The 20,423-nt window shown below is 36.9% G+C and overlaps 1 protein-coding gene across 1 annotated transcript in view; it reads left to right on the forward strand.

Moving 5' to 3' along the window:
• The window catches only part of RRAS2 (RAS related 2), a 74,887-nt gene that overhangs the window by 17,371 nt on the left and 37,093 nt on the right, over positions 1-20,423 (forward strand). The window lies entirely within an intron of this gene.

Raw genomic sequence — 20,423 nt, forward strand, 5'->3', positions numbered from 1 at the left:
AAAAATAATTCTTAAGAATTTTTATACTGGGGCGCCTGGATGGCTCAGTCGGTTGAGCATCCGACTTTGGCTCAGGTCATGATCTCAAAGTTCGTGAGTTGGAGCCCCACATCGGGCTCTGTACTGACAGCTCAGAGCCTGGAGCCTGCTTCCGATTCTGTGTCTCCCTCTCTCTCTGCCCCTCCCCTGCTCATGGTCTGTCTTTTCTCTCTGTCTCAAAAATAAATAAAAAACATTAAAAAAATTAAAAAAAAAGAATTTTTATACTAACTAGAACTTACCTTTTATGATGTTTTGCACTTGAGCATTCAGGGAACTTTTGTGTATATGGTTTCCTTTTAATACCAGCAATAACCCTTTATGATTGCAAGGTGGTGATCATGGTCATTGTTATTTCCATCTTGTAGAAGAGGAGATGGGGGCTTGGGAAGCAGCTATTTGCCCACGGTCCTATACCAAGTAAGCAGGGAAGCTGAGATTGGGTTTCCCAACTCCTAAAATACAATAATCGTCTTACTACAGCCTATGAATGTTATATTGGAATAAAACCCCCAACACTGGGGCACCTGGGTGGCTAAGTTGGTTGAGCATCTGACTTCAGCTTGGGTCATGATCTCACAGTTCGTGAGTTGGAGCCCTGCATAGGGCTTGCTGCTGTTGGGGGGCACAGAGCCCACTTTGGATCCTCTGTCCCCCTTTCTCCCTCCCTCCCCCACTTGTGCGCGCGCGCGCGCGCTCTCTCTCTCTCTCTCTCTCTCTCTCTGTCGCTTTCTTTCTCAAAAATAAGTAAACATTTAAAAAAAATGCCAGCACTTACTAGAGGGGAACTGAAAGGAGTGATATAATCTCATTTAATGGATGGAATTCTGCTACCTGTTACCAGTATGGATCTGGAGGGAGCACTGAATAGGGGTGGGATCAGTGAATGAGATTTCCTCAGAAGCACACTTGATGACTTGATGGGTTTCTACTAGAGCTGTTGATGAAGAGGGCACTGTTGGAAGCTAGTGGAGGGACTAAGGTTTGTAATGGCATCCTCTCTAAAATGCAGCATAAGAAAGCTGAGGTATTCACTGTATGGATAGATCACGCACGAGAATGACAAACAACAGATTTAAGTACGGATCGATCACCTCTTGGGGTGGGGATGAGGAAGATGGGAGAATATGACTTTCGAGAGACATATAAGGGTCGAGAATTGTTGCTAATTTTTTATTTCCTAAGTTGGGAGGTAGGTATGCATACATATTTTTAATATTTTTTTCTTCATAAAACATTTTCCGAGTTATTTTATGGTTAATGAAGAACAACAATGTAGTCAAATGGAAACTCTTAGCTTTTCATATGATGTTCAAGGTATCACGACTTGGTTGACAAGACACAAGTGTGTTCTTTAGGGGTTTTCCTTCAGGGTGGGAAACTTTTTATTTTTTTTCCCTGACTGTTCAAACAGCAAATAAAAATTGAGTACAATTTTTATTACAACAAAAAGTTCATATTTGAACTTGTGAGCAAAGTTGTTTTGTGTGGATGTGTGTGTATACGTGTGTTTTGATTTGCTTCTAAAATTACTATATACTGTTATTGTAGCTTTCTCCAAAGCACTGCCTCTGATTTCATCTTGGTTACAGGAACTGATGATTAATTTTGCCGTAAATTTCCTGTATGAAGAAGTGATACCTTTAACTTTTCCCATCACAAATTTCTTAATACTATTTGTAGATGCACAAAATGAATGCTCACATAATGTGGTTTTAGGTAGGTGTGACCCAGGATTAAAAGAAAATCTAGAGTACCATATACTAGGCCAGTGCTTTGCACTATACTCTCGACATTTTTGCTCATTTCTAAAGTGGGTAACTTTTGGGCTGAGGGCATGTTTCATCAAGAGTTGATAATTTTTTTAGGGGGACGGGTAGGATTATTTATTCAAAATGTGTTACCCTTTTGGTGGCTTTGTGAATGAAAGGAATCTTATTTCCAAGTTTGGATGATCATGGGATTAGAAAAAATGCACTTGGTGGTTATTCATCTAAAAAGTTTTGCCTTTATTTGGATACTTTTGCTTTTTGGAGAGGTAAGATGGGAGAGAGAAGAGGAACTCTGTGTTCTTCGTGAAAGTATGTATACTGGAATGTTGCTAATTCTCAACAAAGAGATTGATTGAAAACGTGATTTAAGGGCACCTTTAGATTTATATAGATTACTGTGTGAGTTTAAGAGGAAGTGGGTGGGCTGGGGTGGGTAAAAGGTTGAAGGTTGGGGAAGGTGGAATTAATGACCTTGTTCCTGAGTTTAGAGGTTTGAATTATCTCCTTTTTTTGAAGATTACCACATATGAATTCATGGTGTATGCTGGGGGTTTCTTGGTGATTTTTTTTTGATAGATTCTGAATGTCATCTAAGGACTAGACTTTTACGGTATTGATTTTTGAGAACTTGAAAAAGTGTTTTGCTTTTGACATAGTTTGACTTTAAAGGTTTTCTTTCCTTGGCATCTCCTCAAACAGAGCCGTTCTACCCATTCCAGTGGCAAGTGGAAGCTGTGGTCCATTAAGATTTTTGAAATCAAATTTGGGAAATGTTCTACACGCAGGGGTTCCTCACCCTTTTTTGTACAAAGAACTCTTTTGGCAGTCTGGTGAAACGTATGAACTCCTCAGAATACAGTTTTTTGAATGTATAAAATAAAGTATCTAGGTTTATAAAGGAAACCAATTACATTTAAGTCTAGTTATTGAAATATTAAAAACAAAAGTTTTCCTTTTTTAACTGGTGTTGAGTATAAATGCTAACCTGATTTGCCTGCAATAACTGTTACATGAAATATCTGTGATTTTTTTTTTTTGGTGACCGTCACAGGTACTGCTACAGTGGTTTATTGAAGGAAATTAAATGCTAAATTTCAGTTAGAGGTTAATGGACCCCCTCTACCGCCCCCACCACCCACATTTTTAAATGAAGATTTAATTCGAAGAACCCTTTTTTAATGTAGTGAAAAAGAAGTCTGGATTTGGAGCCAGGTAACTATGGGATTGAGTCTCATCTGCTACTTAACAACTGTCTGTGTATTTTCTCAACTTGGAGCTTTAATTTCCTCATCAATATAATGGAGATGGAAAATAGTACCTGTGGGATTTTAGCCTATTATACCTAGAACACCCACAAAAAAGCTAAAATCCCTCAAGTGCTGTTACCATCTCCATCTACTATTGTAGTCAACTGGTATTGTCATTTTACCAGTTTTATTTTTTTTAATATTTATTTTGAGAGAAAGATTGTGAGTGGGAGAGGGGGAGGAGAGGTAAAGACAGAGTGAGAGAGAGAGAGAGAGAGAGAGAGAGAATCCCAATGCAGAGCCCGATGACGCCCTCAATGCAGAGCCTGATGACGCAGGGCTCTATCTCCAGAAACCTGAGATCATGACCCAAGGCAAAACCAAGACCTGGGTGCTCAACTGACTAAGCCACCCAGTCCGCCCCTTCATTTTGCCAGTTTGAGTGAAGTATAAAAACCTACTTCCCTTTATGTCTCTTTACTCCCTCTCTCCTGCTTATAATTATTTTCAGGCTTTCCTTTACATACATATTGAAACACATCAAACAGTATTATAATTTTTCTTCAACTTACAAGCGTATTATAGAAAACTGAAGAGAAGGCAAGTCTGTCCTACTTATCCATATTTTTGCTGTGTCCATCCATCCATCCATTCATCCATCCTTCCTTCCTTCCTGAGATTCCTTCTTTGTTTCCCTCCTGTTTAGAGAACCTCTTTGGCCATTCTTTTAGAGTTAAGTCTGCTGGTGATATAGTCACTTTTATTTGCTTTATTTTCATTCCTGGAGGCAACTTTTTTCCTGGATATGGGATTCTGGGTTGATAGTCCTTTTTGGTTAGCATCTAAAAAATTGTGTCACTTCTGGTCTCCATAGTTTCTGATGAGCCATCTGTAGACATTCTAATTGTTTTTCTCCCTATAGGTAAGGTGTTTTCTCTGCCTTTTTAAGACTTTTTCTTTAGTTTTTAGAGGTTTAATTATTATGTGTCTTGGTATGGATTTCTTTGTGTTTTTTCCTTTATAGGGTTTGCTCAGCTGCTTCACTGTAGGTTTTTGTCTTGCCACATTGAGAAGTTTTTAGCTATTATTTCTTCAAGTATTTTCTCAGCCCCTCTCTGTCCTCTCTTTTCCGGGATTCCGATAATGTGAGTATTAGATCTTTTGTTATAGTCCCTTGGGGCTGTGAGGCTCAACCCCCCCATTTTTCCCCCCAATCTCTCAGTTTTTCAGATTGGGTAGTTTCTGTTTTTCTATCTTTCAGTCCATTGAATATTTCTTCTTCCATTCTGCTGTTTAGACCTTTCTCTGAACTTTTTTTCTGGTTATTGTTTTTTTTCCAGTTTAAGTTCTCATTTGGTTCTTTAAAGCATATTTGTTTGTTGAGACTTTGATTTCTGAGACTTTTCCCCCATTTATTCCAAACATTCTTGAATATTTTATCAAGACCGTCTGCCTTAATGTCTTCATCAGATGATTCTAACATCTCTGTCATCTTGATGTTGGTTCTTTTGGTTATTTTTGTCATTCTGTTTGAGATCTTCCTGGATTTTGATTTTTTCCCCCAAATTTTTATTTAAATTCTAGTTAGTTAGTACATAATGCAGTATTGGTTTCAGGAGTAGAATTCAGTGATTCATCACTTCCGTACAACACCCAGTGCTCATCATGACAGTTTTTGCATTTTCTAATTGAAATCTTATATGTTTTTATACTTTGTTCTGAGTCTTTGGATCTTACTCAAACCATTTATTTTAGCTGACTTTTTTTTTATACTACTCTGGCAGGAAAAGGAAGGTGGAGGTGCTGCCTCATTACTGCCAGGTAGAGATTGAGCCTCCATGGAAACCTTGGTTGGGGCGGGGGGGGGGGGGCATTACATATTACTCCTAGGTGAGAGTCCAGGCTTCCCCACATAATCTCCATTGGAACTGTTCAGGGAGAGACGTTCATTACTGACTGGCAGGGACGAAAGCCCTGGCTCCCTGCTTGACATACTCTAACATCATCCTAATGGGGCCTTTATAGCCTTGAGAGTGGAATGCTAGGCTCCCTACTGGGACTTTGCTGGTGGGGGTGTGAATGGGATGGGTGACTTTAGGTTATTAGCTTAAAAATGGATTACTATTTTTATGCCTCTTGATTCACATTGCTAGTAATTATGCCAGTCAACTTGATTTTATAAGGAGTTCAGCTCTGTACCTATTGTGTTTGAGGTGTTTCAGGGGCAGCTCTGTGTTATCCCTATTTATAACTTGAAAAGTAGCGTAGGAAAGTGATCTGGGAGAAGAGGTAGATTGGGGAATTTAAAATAATACGTGATTGTTGAGGGTAGCTTGTGTAGATGAGGCTTACCCATGTGGAGGAGGTCAACATGGCTCAAGATGGAATTCTGGAAGGCTGCCGTTTAAAAGAGGATAGGCAGAAGAAAAGGAACAAAATGACCCAAGAGAACTCACCGGAGAGCTAGAGACAAAAACCGTGTATTGCAGAAACCAGTAGAAGAGAACTTCAGGAAATGTTGAGTATTGAGCAGAGTCACATATGTTAGATTGGTTAAGTAATCCAAGGGTGAAAATCCTAATACTTACTCATTGGCACAGAGGATCCAAGGGATCTCTGCACTGATAGCTGTGAGCCCAATACAGGGCTTGAACTCACGAACTGAACTGTGAAATCATGAACTGACTGAGCCACCCAGGTGCCCCGGGGGTACATGTGTTTTAAAATTAAAAATTCTTACTTATATGCTGAAGAAGAGCTAGTATGATAGGAAATACACCAGAGAAGGAAGGTACTGTTGATGGCAAGGACCTTTGATAAAGTGGAAGATTGAATCTAGAGCACAAATGAAGCATCAAAAATTGAGGACAGTGATATACATATTTTTTTTTTCCTCCTGAAAGCGTGGAAAGGATAGAAACAAGACAAAGCTTGATGGGAATCTCAGAAATAGGGAAAATAACCTAGATGTACATAAATGCTTTTCAAGAAATTTTTACCCAAATTAGCAATTTAATAGTTTACATTAGAGGCATGTCAGAATTGAATATATTTTTAAAAAATATGCTAATGATCCAACAGTTCTTATATGCTAAAAGAAAAAAATGGCAATATGATGAGCAATTAAGAACCAAAATGTAGTAAATGTTTTAAATTATCTCTGAGTAGCAAAAAAAGGGGGGGTGCTAAATAAGCCATTTTTATTTTTATTTTTTTATTTTTATTTATTTTCTTTTTAATTTTTTTTTTTCAACGTTTATTTATTTTTGGGACAGAGAGAGACAGAGCATGAACGGGGGAGGGGCAGAGAGAGAGGGAGACACAGAATCGGAAACAGGCTCCAGGCTCGGAGCCATCAGCCCAGAGCCTGATGCGGGGCTCGAACCCACGGACCGCGAGATCGTGACCTGGCTGAAGTCGGACGCTTAACCCGACTGTGCCACCCAGGCGCCCCAATAAGCCATTTTTAAATTACCCATTGACAAAGATCAATGAAAGGTTACCTATTGTAGGTAAAGATATGGGGATAAGGATACTCTCTTACACTGCTCCTGGAATCTTAAAAGTAAAAGCTGAATTAAGCCTTAAATTTCATATACTATGATCCAGTGTGGCTATATTTCAAGGAGTTTTTCCCGATATAGTAATTTACTAGTAGAAGTAATTTACTAGTAGAATGGTAGAAGATTTAGATACATTTTGTAACAATGTTACTTTTAACATTTTGGAAATGGTTTATGTGGTCAGTGATAAAGATGGATTGAGTAATGGCTAGTGTTATTAAAATTAATTTTGAGACACCTTGGCAAGGAGGAGATGCTCATTAAGTAGGGGAGGAAAGTAGATTATAAAACCATATACAGTACAATAGAAGTTTAATTACATATGCACAGGGAAACAAGGACTTAAGAGTAAACATTTCTGGATGATTTTTATTTTTGGTTTCTTTTTTTTCTGTGTCTGGATTTTCTTCACTGCACTTACAATATATATCCTATAATAGGGAAAAAGAATTTTAAAAACTTCAGTGCTGCTGAATGCACTCTTAAGGGAATACAGTTGGTGACCAGTAGCTTTCCAGAGTACAGCTTGTACTTTATCGATAGTCTAGCCTTATCCTTTGACTTGAGAAGTATACCTCCAGGGATTTTTACTAAGGAAATGAATAAGAACCATAAAGATTGTTTTACAAAGATTTATTGTGATATGATTTATAATGGTGACATGCTCTCATTGTACTAAATAGGCCAATGGTTAAAATATAGTTCATTCTTCCAGTGGACATAAGGCAGATCAATGCAGTCCGTGAAAAAATGGTTTTGGGAGTTTATATGATGAAACAGGAAGTTTTCATGCTATCATTTACACAGAGAAAAAAATATAAAATGGTATAAGTTTTATCCTGATTTTCCTCCTTAAAATAAAAGAAAAAACAACAGGAAGAAAGAGTTCCAAATATGGAGTTGTTTTCTTTATACTGTTAGACGTTTTCTACAGTGGTCATTATTTTATAATTATAAAGTTGTAAATAAATTTGCTAATTGATAGAAAAAGCCTCTGTATATCTTTTACTTCAGTTAGTTTCTCCATTATGTGGTAAACACAGAATAGACTAAACTCAAGAATTACTTAAACCTTAGGAAAACATCTTTCTTAAAATCTGACTTGCATGTCTTTATTTTTCTGTGACCAAATTTTCTTCTGTCTTTTATAAGAGATTTATGTCTTGGTTTCTCTTTTGCTCCAATGATAATGTATGTGTGATTTTTTAAAAACTGAAAAACTAAGTGAGGGGCACCTGGGTGGCTCAGTCGGTTAAGTGTCCAACCCTTGATTTCAGCTTGGATCATCATCTCACGGTTCGTGAGATCGAGCCCCCAGTTAGGCTCTGTGCTGGGCTTGGGGCCTGCTTGTGATTCTCTCTCTTCCCCCTCTTCCTCTGCTCCTCCCCTGCTCATTTACTCTCAAAACAAACGAACGAACAAACAGAAAAACCCTAAGTGAAACATTAGTGAAGATTTCATTAAAAATAAGATTTTTTTTTACCATATCATATGCAAAGATGAAAGCAATACAACGGCATGTAAAATAAAAAGTAAAAGTTCCCTGCTATGCCTGCTTATCCACTCCATTACTTCCCACATTTTCATTCTCTAGTCGTAATCACATGATAAAATGCAACCATATTCAGTGTATTAGTTGAGTTTCGACAAATTTTTGTGTCAAAACTATGTAGCCATGATCACAAGCAAGATAAAGAATACTCCATCACCCCAAGAAAGTCCCTTGTGTCTATTTCCAATTAGTAACCTCCAAAGGTAACCACTATATTGACTTTAATTAGTATAATTTAATTTTGCCTGATTTGGACTTTATATCCTGTAATTATAAAGAACATACTCTTTTTTTGTCTGGTATGTTTTTGCTTTGCATATTTTTGGGATTCATCCATGATCTTGCTTATTTTGGTAGTTTGTTCCTATTTGTTGCTTGGTAGTGTTCCATACTATGGATATACCATAATTTATTTACTCTTTGATGGAACATTTGGGTTGTTACCAGTTCTTAGGAACTATGAATGAAGCTGCACTGAACATTCATATACTGTATGTTACTATATGGATTTATATTTTCATTTCTCTTGGATTAAAACCAAGTTGTGGAGGGGTCCCTGGGTGGCTCAGTCAGTTAAGCCTCTGACTCTTGATTTCAGCTCAGGTCATGATCTCATGGGTTCATGAGTTTGAGCCCCATATCGGGCTCTGCGCTGACAGTGTGGAGCCTGCTTGGGATTCTCTCTCCCTCTCTGCCCTTCATTTCTGTCCCCACCCCCTCATATAAATAAAACTTAAAAAAAAAACCAAGTTGTACCATATGATCAGGTCATATGGTAAGGTCATAAAGTCATTAACTTTGGAATGTCGTTTCACAGTTTCTTGTGAAAAGGTTGTACCAGTTTCTATTCCCACCAAAGATGTATGGAAATTCCAGTCATTCTGGGTTCTTACCAGCATATTTTAGCCAGTCTGCTGGATATGTAGTGGCATCTCACTGTGGTGTTAATTTGCTTTTCTCTGATGACGCTGAACATCTTTTTATGTACATCCCATTTGTCTTTTAAAATCCTTTGTCTTTTTAAAAAATTGGGTTGTTGGTGTAACTGAGCTGCAAGGCTTCTACCATTTGAAATTAAGTCCTTCGTTTAAAAAGAAAAAGGCGGGGGTGGGGGGGCGCCTGGGTGGCTAAGTTGGTTGAGCGGCCGACTTCGGCTCAGGCCGTGATCTCTCGGTTCATGAGTTCGAGCCCCGTGTCGGGCTCTGTGCTGACAGCTCAGAGCCTGGAGACTGCTTCAGATTCTGTGTCTCCCTCTCTCTGCCCCTTTCCCGCTCATGCTCTGTCTCTCTCTGTCTCTCAAAGATGAATAAACGTTTAAAAAAAAATAAATTTGAAATACAAGTCCTTTGTCAGCTATATGTATTGTAAATATTTTCTCCTTGACTTGTTGTTTGTTTCTATTATATATAATGTGATATATATTATATACTATGTTATTATTACATAATGTTATTTGTTGACATATAATGGAGATATACTAGTTTCAAATGTACAGCATAACGATTCAATGTTTACATATACTGGGAAATGATCACCATAAGTTCATAACATCTGTCTCTATACATATTTCTTCCCTTTTAATATTTACATTCTATATCTATAGTTTTACTCCATTGGCCAGAACTTTTAAACTTTAAAAATAACAAAATAGTTAAAATAAATGTGGTAGTAGATGTCCTTGTTTTGCTTCTGATTTTATTTCTCTACATCATATAAAAAATTTTACAGATTTTTTTGGATTAAGTATCCTATGAGGGTTTTTATTAATGTTACTATTAGCAGTGTAATTTTATCAGATGCTCTTTGACATTTGTTATTGTTAGACCATTATTAGTCGTATCCCTTGATGTTGAATTGGTAAGAAATAGCTAGAATATACGTCACTTGATTAGGGTATATTAGTACACTGAAGAATTTTATATACTATCATTTTACCTGGTCAGTTTCTGGTTTACTTTAATTGTATCGTATGTGTGTTTATTTCCCTTTTCTGGGTACATAAAGGCTGTGATCAAGATCATATTTGTCTTGTAGGATGAATGGGATGACATATTCATCTTCACATGCATCAAGAGTTTTAAATTGTGCATTTTAAAAATCTGGGCTTATCACTATGGTCATTATTCCAGATACTCATTTTGTTCCTAGTTCTTAGAGAATTTTGTCCATTTTATCTTCTGTTAATTCACTTCTCTCCTTTTTGAGATAACAGCTTTGTGTGTAATTTTTTTTTCTTTTTTAAATTTTGTGAAAATATTACCATAATGAAGCATTTTAATTCTATTATAGGTCTGTGTAGAAGAGTATCTTTATCTTATTTTTGTTACAGTCTCTTTCCCTTGAATATATGTATTTTCTGGATATTTTTTTTGAGTGCTACCAAATGCCAACATACTGCCTCTTTTTCACAGAATCCAAGATGACTAAGCTATTCCTGCCCAGTGGTACTCATTTAGATTTTCTAGAATGGTCTCCACCCCCATCCCAAAGTATTAGTTCTTAAATTGTCAGTGCTATCAATTGATAGATCTTTGTTTTTATCTTTTATTATGTTCTGTTTTCCTTTGGGTTTAATCATTTTTTTTAAAGTTTTATATTTTATTGCTTTTTTTCTTTTGATAAACATTCAAAATTATGATTTCACCTGTGAAAATTGCATTAGTCATTTGGTATTTGTAGAAATCTTGTTTTAATTTTTTTCTCATTCAAATTATTTTATATTTGAAATTTAAATTTTGGTTGATTTCTGCTCTTTTATTCTATTTTTAGCATTCTGGAATTTTTGGACATTAGAGAAGATATCTTTCAAATGTTGAGGGGCCCAAAGCCTGTGTAGTTTTGGCGTTCCCCCTTTAAGAGAGAGGCTACAGAATTATATACATGGATGGATATTTATTTAGAATGAGAAAAGAAGTCATTCGTGTAAATGAAGGGCATGAGTGAATGAAGGGCCCAATCTTCGTTCATTTTGTGGCAAATCTGCCTCTGCTTGAAAGGATAAAATTTGGTTGATGTACATTGAATCTTCATGAATCTTCTCTGCTTTGTGTCCTATATTTTTGACTATGTGCCATAATATTTTTTTCAACTTCCAGTGGTTCTAATAGTTTTTGCACCGATTCATTCTTTTTGTTGCCTAAATAATATCATTCCATTATTTCATGATGGCATTTAAGAATCTGGCTGTAGCTGTTGCCAAATAAATTTTACCATGTTCAATAATTGATGTTTTCATACTTGATTTCTTCTGTGGACTCAGTTTGATGCATTTTTTTGCCCACCCTTTTGTTGTTAGCCTTCTGAGCACCACATTGTTAGATTTTATTTAAAAAGAAATCCTGGGACCCTGCAACCCAGCATAAATGCTGGGTATTTACCTAAGAGCTACAGGTATGCTGTTTCGAAGCGACACATGCACCCCCATGTTTATAGCAGCACTGTCAACCATAGCCAAAGTATGGAAAGAGAGCAAATGTCCATCGATGGATGAATGGATAAAGAAGATGTGGTATATATATACAATGGGGTATTACTCGGCAATCAAAAAGAATGAAATCTTGCCATTTGCAACTACGTGGATGGAACTGGAGGGTATTATGCTAAGTGAAATTAGAGAAATACAAAAATCAGATGACTCACTCATCTGAGGACTTTAAGAGACAAACCAGATGAACCTAAGGGAAGGAAAACAAAAATAATATAAAAACAGGGAGGGGGGCAAAACAGAAGAGACTTATGAATATGGAGAACAAACAGGGTTACTGGAGGGGTTGTGGGAGAGGGGATGGGCTAAATGGGTAAGGGGCATTAAGGAATCTACTCCTGAAATCATTGTTTCACTATATGCTAACTAATTTGGATGTAAATTTTAAAAAATAAAAAATAAAAGTAAAAAAAATAAAAGAAAAATCATTCTCAGGAAAGAAACCAAAAAAAGAATTTATGTATATATTAAAATATTGCTTAGTTAAAAAAAAAAAAAAAAAAGAAATCCTGGGGTGCCTGGGTGGCTCAGTCATTTAAGTGTAGGACTTAATACCGGCTCTGGTCATCTCATAGTTTGTGGGGTCAAGCCCTGTGTCGGGCTCTGCACTGACAATGTGGAGCCTGCTCAGAATTCTCTCTCTCTCCCTCTCTCCGCCCCTCTCCCACTCCCACTCCCTCCTCCCCAAATAAATGAACCTTAAAAAAAATAAAAAGAAATCCTGTTGAGCTTCTTTTTTTCTACTAAAGCCACTTGATCACGATTACTGGTTTGGCCTCTTTGTATTTTTCCCTCCATACTTTCTCATGTTTGACCTGTGTTTTAGTGTCTTTATTTTACAGTGACTTTTAAGGAGCAGCATTTATCTTCATTACCTGTAGTGTGGGTGGGGAGTAAGTCACTTTTTCATCCATGAGTGTTTTTTCTCCTCATGAGTTGTGGCTGTGGGCAAGAATGTGTGCAAATCTATGAAGAGCTGGTTGGGAGGTGAAGTAGGTAGTGCACATTTTCTCTTTCCCTAAAGCATTTAGAGATTGGTTAAGTAGGGGAGAATTTATATTGTTTGGGTTTTATTGCATGAATTCATGTTGTCATAATTCTAGTAGCAGTGGTAACTGATGCCTTTCAAATGAAATCAAGTGAAAATTGATAGGATAATCGGTTATTCTCTTGGAGTAAGCCTTCTGTGCTTTTTTGGGGGAGAGAGAGAGAGTGAGTGTGTGTGTACACATGCAAACTATTGCAGACTGTTTTTGCAGTTTCTGCAAATTAAAAGTCAGTTTTGCTAGTACTGATAAAAATGTTTCTGACACTAACACAATACTGCTTGCCATTTTTAGTGTTAGTAACAACAAAGTATTTGTTCTTTTAACACACAGGAAGAGCATGAAACTGATTTTCCTCCGTGGGACTCCCTTCCCCAGTGGAATAAAGTTAGATAGAATGAGAATTTCTTTCCCTCTTAAACTCTGAAAAAGACCACTTCCTCTATTTTGCATTTTTGGGTGGTGGTTATAGCACTTGTTTTGAGGTTTGACCACCCTTTGTTCAGCTATTTTTATTTTTACATATCATTTTGAGTACACTTAGTGGTATTTTAACTATAACATCTTGTATAATGAAACTCATGCATGCATAGTATGTCTTAAAACACCACTGTTGTTTTGACTTAATTTGTATTAATTGGGTTGTGCTATTTCTGCTTTATCTGAGTTGTTTTTTTTCTTTAACAAATGAATGCCTAGTTTGCCACAGCTGAGCTAAAAAGCCAAATCATACTTTTAATAGATTTGCAATGTTTGCTTTCTCTGCTTAACATTTAAATTATGTAAGATATGACATGAATTTCAACTGCTTGGTTGCTCTATGTCCCCACCCCCAGTAGGGGACAGACTTTTTTTTAAAATGAATTTTATGTTTGCAGTTTGCCTTCACTGCTAAAGGCTAAACATAAATCTGGGTAGTGCATGTTACAGTATTCTTTCAAATGCCTGGGATCCCATAATAGTGTAGTACTTAGTTTCTAAGTACTTAGTACTTAGGACTGGATGTCAGGCAGTAGTATCCACTGAGCACTTTAGTGCCAAGGACTGTGAAGAGAAGGAACAAAATACTGAGGGAGAGGGGCGCCTGGGTGGCTCAGTCAGTTAAGCGTCCGACTTCGGCTCAGGTCATGATCTAGCGGTCCGTGAGTTCAAGCCCCACGTCGGGCTCTGTGCTGACAGCTCAGAGCCTGGAGCCTGTTCCAGATTCTGTGTCTCCCTCTTTCTCTGACCCTCCTCTGTTCATGCTCTCTGTCTCAAAAATAAATAAACGTTAACAAAATTTTTTTTTTAAATAAAAAAAAATACTGAGGGAGAGAGGCCCCCTTCTCCTCCCCCCAATACAAGAGAAATAATGACGGATGCTTTCTGTGGAACAACATAACAATTAGAAGTTCAAAGTAATATACTAACAAAGCAAGGGCTTGAGTGCTCAGAGGGTATGGAACTGAAATTCAGGGCTCAAGTTGTAATCTGAAGTTCAGACGAGGGTAGCTGTGGTAAACTACAAATGAGGTACAGAAGGGGTAGTTCTGGGGGGCAGCCAGTGTGTGCTAAACATAGGAAGTTCACACATTTTACTCTTACTGGAAACTATGTCCTAAATTGAATTGGAACTCCTGATTTTGTTATGTGAATGGGAGTAAAGATATAGAACTTTTACCCCTTATTATTTTTTTTAATCATTGCTTAGCTTTCAAAAGTCTTACTAAACAAATTTCAGAATCAGTGAAACTTGATAATTTAAATACAATTTAAAGCATCTGTAAAATAGTTAACAATGGCACACTTCCTGGCACAGAAAGTTCAGTATACAAAATGCTAAAAATTATATAATAGCAGCATTTTAGAAGCTATATAACATGGTTGTAGTGTTAAGCTGTCACTGTTTCTCATCTGGTGAAAAATAAAGCATTAGGTATATGCCCTGAGATCTTCAGATTTGTACATATTCTTCTAAAGCCTTTACTACTATCTTTGGGTTCCATGCCATGGGATAACACAACCAAATTATGTTGTAGAGGTTCTAATGTGTTAATGTTTTGCTGTATGCTTTTCTATAATATTCCCAGACAGAAAGTCTTAAATTTGTGTAAGTACATGGAGAAAAGTCTACTGAGATACTAAACTCCATCCTCCCTCAAAATGGGATCAGTTGCTGCTGCTGCTCCAATCACTACTCCGTTCTGTACAGCACAGTAGTATTCCGTGTAAAAAATTACCATTTTACAAACCAAATAGAAGATAGAATGGAAGAAGAGGCCCCTTGTACGACAGCAAACAAAAAGTTCTTTTACACACCAAAAAAATGTGTAACATTTTTATCAAGAAACCTAAAAATGCTACTGTGGTTCACAAAGAAGACTTAAAGAAATAGAAAAACACACTATATTCTTGGATTTGAAAATGCAAGTTCTTAACTATCAATTCTGAAAGCTAGTAACTAACTGTAAACTCTGAAATCTGTAAACTAACTGGCATTCTAAAATAAAAAACGTAAAAGGATTAAAAAAAACGAAAAACAAAAACCAAACTCCACCAGTCTGTTGTCAGGTATTTGTGTAAGCTCATTTTGTAGATGAGTGAAATGAAGCTCATTAAATAACCTCTCCAGGGTTACAAAGCTAGGAGGTGGTTAAAGCAAGGCTTCCCAGTAAGGTGAGTTTGAGGGCTCAGACGTAATAATAGCTAATATATAGTAAGCACTTACATCATTAACCGTTACTGTTCCAGGTAAAGCACTATATATTTTTTTCAGATAGAATAACATCTAAATATATGTAGAAAATAGGAATTTGTGAGACTTTTCTAGAGAGGTTCTAAGGATAATGCATGCTTCGTTTATAGATTTATGGGTCCTTTAGAATTCCTGCCTCCCCGTCCCACTCTTCCCCATCCCTAAGCAGTGTTCCAGCACCTTCTCCTATGATCTGCTCTTCTGCTTCTTTATATGTCAGATAATCTTATATAGTATGTGGATTTTTTGGGGCCGTCTATTATGTTCTGTTAGTCTTTTTGCCTATTCCTATGTCCATGTCATTCTTTCTTTCTTTCTTTTTTTTTTTTACAGAAAAGTTTTATTCTTTCTTATGAGAACTCCTGGCAACATTTAAATATATACCATAACTATGGTGTTAGCCATAGTCATTATGTTGTATGTTACATCCCCAGTATTATTATTGTTTTTTTAATTTAATTTTTATTTTTTTAAAATTTACATCCAAATTAGTGTATAGTGCAACAATGATTTCAGGAGTAGATTCCTTAATGCCCCTTACCCATTTAGCCCATCCCCTCTCCCACAACCCCTCCAGTAACCCTCGGTTTGTTCTCCATATTTAGGAGTCTCTTCTGTTTTGTCCCCCTCCCTGTTTTTATATTATTTTTATTTGCCTTCCCTTAGGTTCATCTGGTTTGTCTCTTAAAGTCCTCAGATGAGTGAAGTCATCTGATTTTTGTCTTTCTCTAATTTCATTTAGCATAATACCCTCCAGTTCCATCCATGTAGTTGCAAATGGCAAGATTTCATTCTTTTTGATTGCTGAATAATACTCCATTGTGTGTGTATGCGTGTGTATATATATATACATATACATACATGTATATATACATATACATATATACACACACATACATACTTACATACCACACATCTTCTTTATCCATTCATCCATCGATGGACATTTGGGCACTTTCCAGACTTTGGCTATGGTTGATAGTGCTGCTATAAACATGGGGGTGCATGTGTCCCTTCGAAACAGCATACCTGTATCGCGTGGATAAATGCCTAGTAGTTCAATTGCTGGGTCGTAGGTTAGTTATATTTTTAGTTTTTTTGAGGAACCTCCATACTGTTTTCCAGAGTGGCTGCACCAGCTTGCATTCCCATGTGTCATTCTTTCTTAATTTTATAAATGGTTAGGATAAGCCTTGCTGATGTGTTCATTCAATAAAAATTTCATTGAACGAATTATTTGTGGCCAGCACTATGTGCTAGGAACTTTATAAGTGCTGGCAAAACCTCACTGACCAAAGCAAAAAATTCTCATGGAGCTGACTCTTGTAACGAATTTCTCGGGTATTTTTCCTGTTTATAAATTTTATAACCATCTTGTGGTTCTGTCAAGTTCATTGGTAAACTCAATAGGTTTATTTATTTTAGATTGTATCATATAAAGGAAAATTGACATTTTGACAATTATGTCCATGAACATAGAATGCTTTTCACTTCAGCTGTATCTCCCCCCTGCCTTTGGCCAGCTGACCAGTTGCTTGCCTGCCTGACTTCCTTCCTTCCTTCCTTCGTTTTTACATGTTTATTTAGAGAGAGAATGAGAGAGAGGGTGTGTGTGTGTGTGTTTGTGCACGTGTGTCGTGTTTGTGTGTGTGTGTGTGTGTGTGTGTGTGTGTGTGTGTGTGGGCGGGCGGTGAGGGGACAGAGAGAGAATCCAAAGCAGGCTGCACTGCACGCTCAGCACAGAGCCAGACATGGAGGCTTGATTTCACAATTGTGAGATCATGACCTGAACCAAAATCAAGAGTTGGATGCTTAACTGATGGAGCCACCCAGGTGCTCTGGCCTTTATTTAAAGCTTTATAATTTCTTTCTATAAAGGTCTAGAATATATTTTATTAGATTTACTCCCACTTACTGTATATTTACTGTTGCTATTATAAATGGCATCGTCTGTTTGGCTTAAGTTTTGTAATGGCTTGTGTACAGAAATGGCTTTTTTTGGGAGGGGGTTCTGGGGATCATTATATAGATTTTTGTATCCAAACACCTTGTAGAATTCCGTTGGCAATAATCTGTATCTTCTGTGGGGTTTTCTGTATTAATAAACATATCAAATAATTTTTTTTTCAATTCTGTTTTTTCATATTGCATTGGTTAGGACTTTAAAATATAGTATTGAATAAATGTAATAAAATGAATAATAAATAATAAATATAAATAAATAGTGGACATTATTTCTTGTTCTTGATTTTTAAAGTTTCACTGTTAAAAAAATATTTCTGCAGGTTTTTAGTTTCCTCTAGTCCCACTTGCTATGTATTTTTAAGATCAGGTGTGACATTTTCTCATGCTTTTCCTGTATCTGTTATGATCATGTTATTTTTCCTTTAATCTGTTCATGTGAATTATATTTGTAACTTTTCAAAAAAAAAAGCCAATGTATCTTTCTGTTCTGGTTTCATGGAATAGGTTCATAATGTGCATTCTTGTTTACATATTGTTTACATACTGTTGGATTCTGTTTGCTAATATTTTATTTATGGGCTTTTGGGTTTTTTTTTTTTTTTTTATGGTTTAGTGAAGTTGACCTGTAATTTTCATTTTACCTAATGTCCTTGTCTGATTTGGTATCTAGATTTTACAGGTCTCATGAATTGAGGAATATTTCCTCCTTTCGTTTTCTCTGAATCTGTGTACTACTGGAATTACCTGCTCCCTGAAAGTTTGGCGGAACTGGCTTTTACCACTTCTGGACTTGATTTTTGTATATGTGTAGCAAGGTTCTTTTCTTTCTTAATTTTTTCTTCTTACGGTCCTAGGACTCTTCAGGATTCCCCTCCCTCCCTTCCTTCTGAGTGTTGAGCGTGGTAGAGGGGGAGAGGGAGAGGGAGAGGGAGAGGGAGAGGGAGAGGGAGAGGGAGAGGGAGAGAGAGAGAGAGAGAGAGAGAGAGAGAGAGAGAGAACCCCAAGCAGGCTCCATGCTCAGCACAGAGCCCAATGTGGGGCTGAACCCCACCACCCTGGGATCATGACCTGGGCTGAAATTAGGATGCATGACGCCCAACTGCCTGAGCCAGGTGCCCCAATTCAGGCATTCTAATTCTGTCCCAAGACAGGGGTTAGCTCAAATGAGAGTAGGGAGGTCTTACTGATAAGAAAACACAGGAAAGGAAGAACTTCAGGAATGAGTCGGAATTTGAACTGGAGACTAGACTTTGGGCCAGAAACAAGTTGGGGGTGGGTGGGAGGGAAAGGATCTATTTCTGAGATTTTGTTCAGTAACAAGGATCTCCTTCCACCAGGCTGAAGTGGGAATAGGTGGGCTAAAGTGGTCTTAGCAAGTTGACCACTCCCTGCTCCCTACTCCCACTCACTCCGGAGTGATGAAACAAAGCACCAACAGAACACAGGACATGGCAGAAGTAGCAAACAGATTTGGGTTTAACCCCTACCTTCCGCCGGGACTTTAGATATTTTGGTACTTTTTGATCATTCTTCAGAGAGTAAGTATAAAGAATAAGGGACTTCAGTGCCATCCTTACGGAGTTCCCTGCTCCATTCCACCACCTTTCCACTAAGAGAAATGTATTGAGAAAATATAAAATTTGCTCCCGATTAGCTAGCTCTTCTGTGCTAGTAGAAGGGGAGACTGTATTATGGACAGTCCCCAAAGGTTTAAAAGTATTGACCTGTATTTAGTTCTTTACAGTCAGTTTATCTTTTATCATTATGTTGCTTAAGTTACTAAGAAGATTAACTCGTATTTTCAAGGTTTTCCCATATCTTATATCCTGTTTCTTTTCATAATTGCTTTTAGGATCTTGAAAAAATAAATTTCGAAATAAATTATTTAGTATTTTTATTTTTGTCAATCCATGCAGTTTTATACAAACACAGTATATTTAGTGCCTTTCAGAAAAATTCCTTTCCTCTGCTTTTTACAGAAGTTTTCCTGAAAGCACTAAAAAATTGATTAAGGCAAATCTCTGGGCCAACCTGGTTTCATTTTGAAGACTAAGTATGAATGACTTTCTACAGGAAAAATTTTCCATTGCTTTTGTTTATAGATTGAAATTAGGGAAATGAACAAGTAAATGAGTGTTGCTTAATGAAGCTCTTTTAAAATTTTTGACTTAAAAATTTTTTTTGACTTACTCTCCAGTTTCAGTGTCAGTTGACTTGACTTTAGGTAGAGAGCATGTGACTTCAGACAAGCATGCAATCATTCAAGGTATGCTGCTGCTTAAGAAAAAGACTTTAAAAAATGTGTTAGAACATGGGGAAAAAAAAAGATCTTGCTCTCTTGTGGTTTCACAGGGTGCCAGAGGTCTGGTTGCTTGTATGTTTCACTCAATTGCTTTCTGTTCAATGAGTAGGATCACTACCGTGCCTCACAGCTTTGCAGACTCACTGCAGAGGAAATAGCAAGAGGTAAAAATGACCTCAAATGAATGTGGCTTTTTTGTGGGATGGAGTGAGTAGACAGTGTGCTACAACTAAATAAATCAATTATGCAGGAAGACCTTTACTTAACTCATCTTTATATTCTTTTCACACTGTGACTACCCCTGCCCCTATCATTTCTTGTTCTTTAAACATTTGTAAAGTGATTAGTTTGTTGTATGTATGTAAATGATTACAGTTGAGTTGTCTAGAATTTTATAATCTTATTATCATTTCTCTAGTAAGCTCTTTCTTTTCCTCTTTTGGGCTGACAGCTTGCTTACTGTGAGTGCCTTAAGGTAAGAGATCTTAGGCTCAGTATGGGTTGAATGGAACTAACTTCCTTTATCTCATCATGTTGGATTCTCTTGCATCTGTTTTTGCTAGTTTATCCTGCAAGTTTCTATTGTTTTGGTTGTGTAACCATTTTGTACTTGGAAAAATAAAACTTATTTGTATTTTTCTACCATAAGTCTTGGGTAGCATCATGACCTTTTGTCAGTTTAGTATTGGGTATGAGATATTTTGATAACACTTTAAAGG

The sequence above is a fragment of the Acinonyx jubatus genome, chromosome D1 (assembly GCF_027475565.1).
Source record: "Acinonyx jubatus isolate Ajub_Pintada_27869175 chromosome D1, VMU_Ajub_asm_v1.0, whole genome shotgun sequence".
Classification (NCBI taxonomy): Eukaryota; Metazoa; Chordata; class Mammalia; order Carnivora; family Felidae; genus Acinonyx; species Acinonyx jubatus.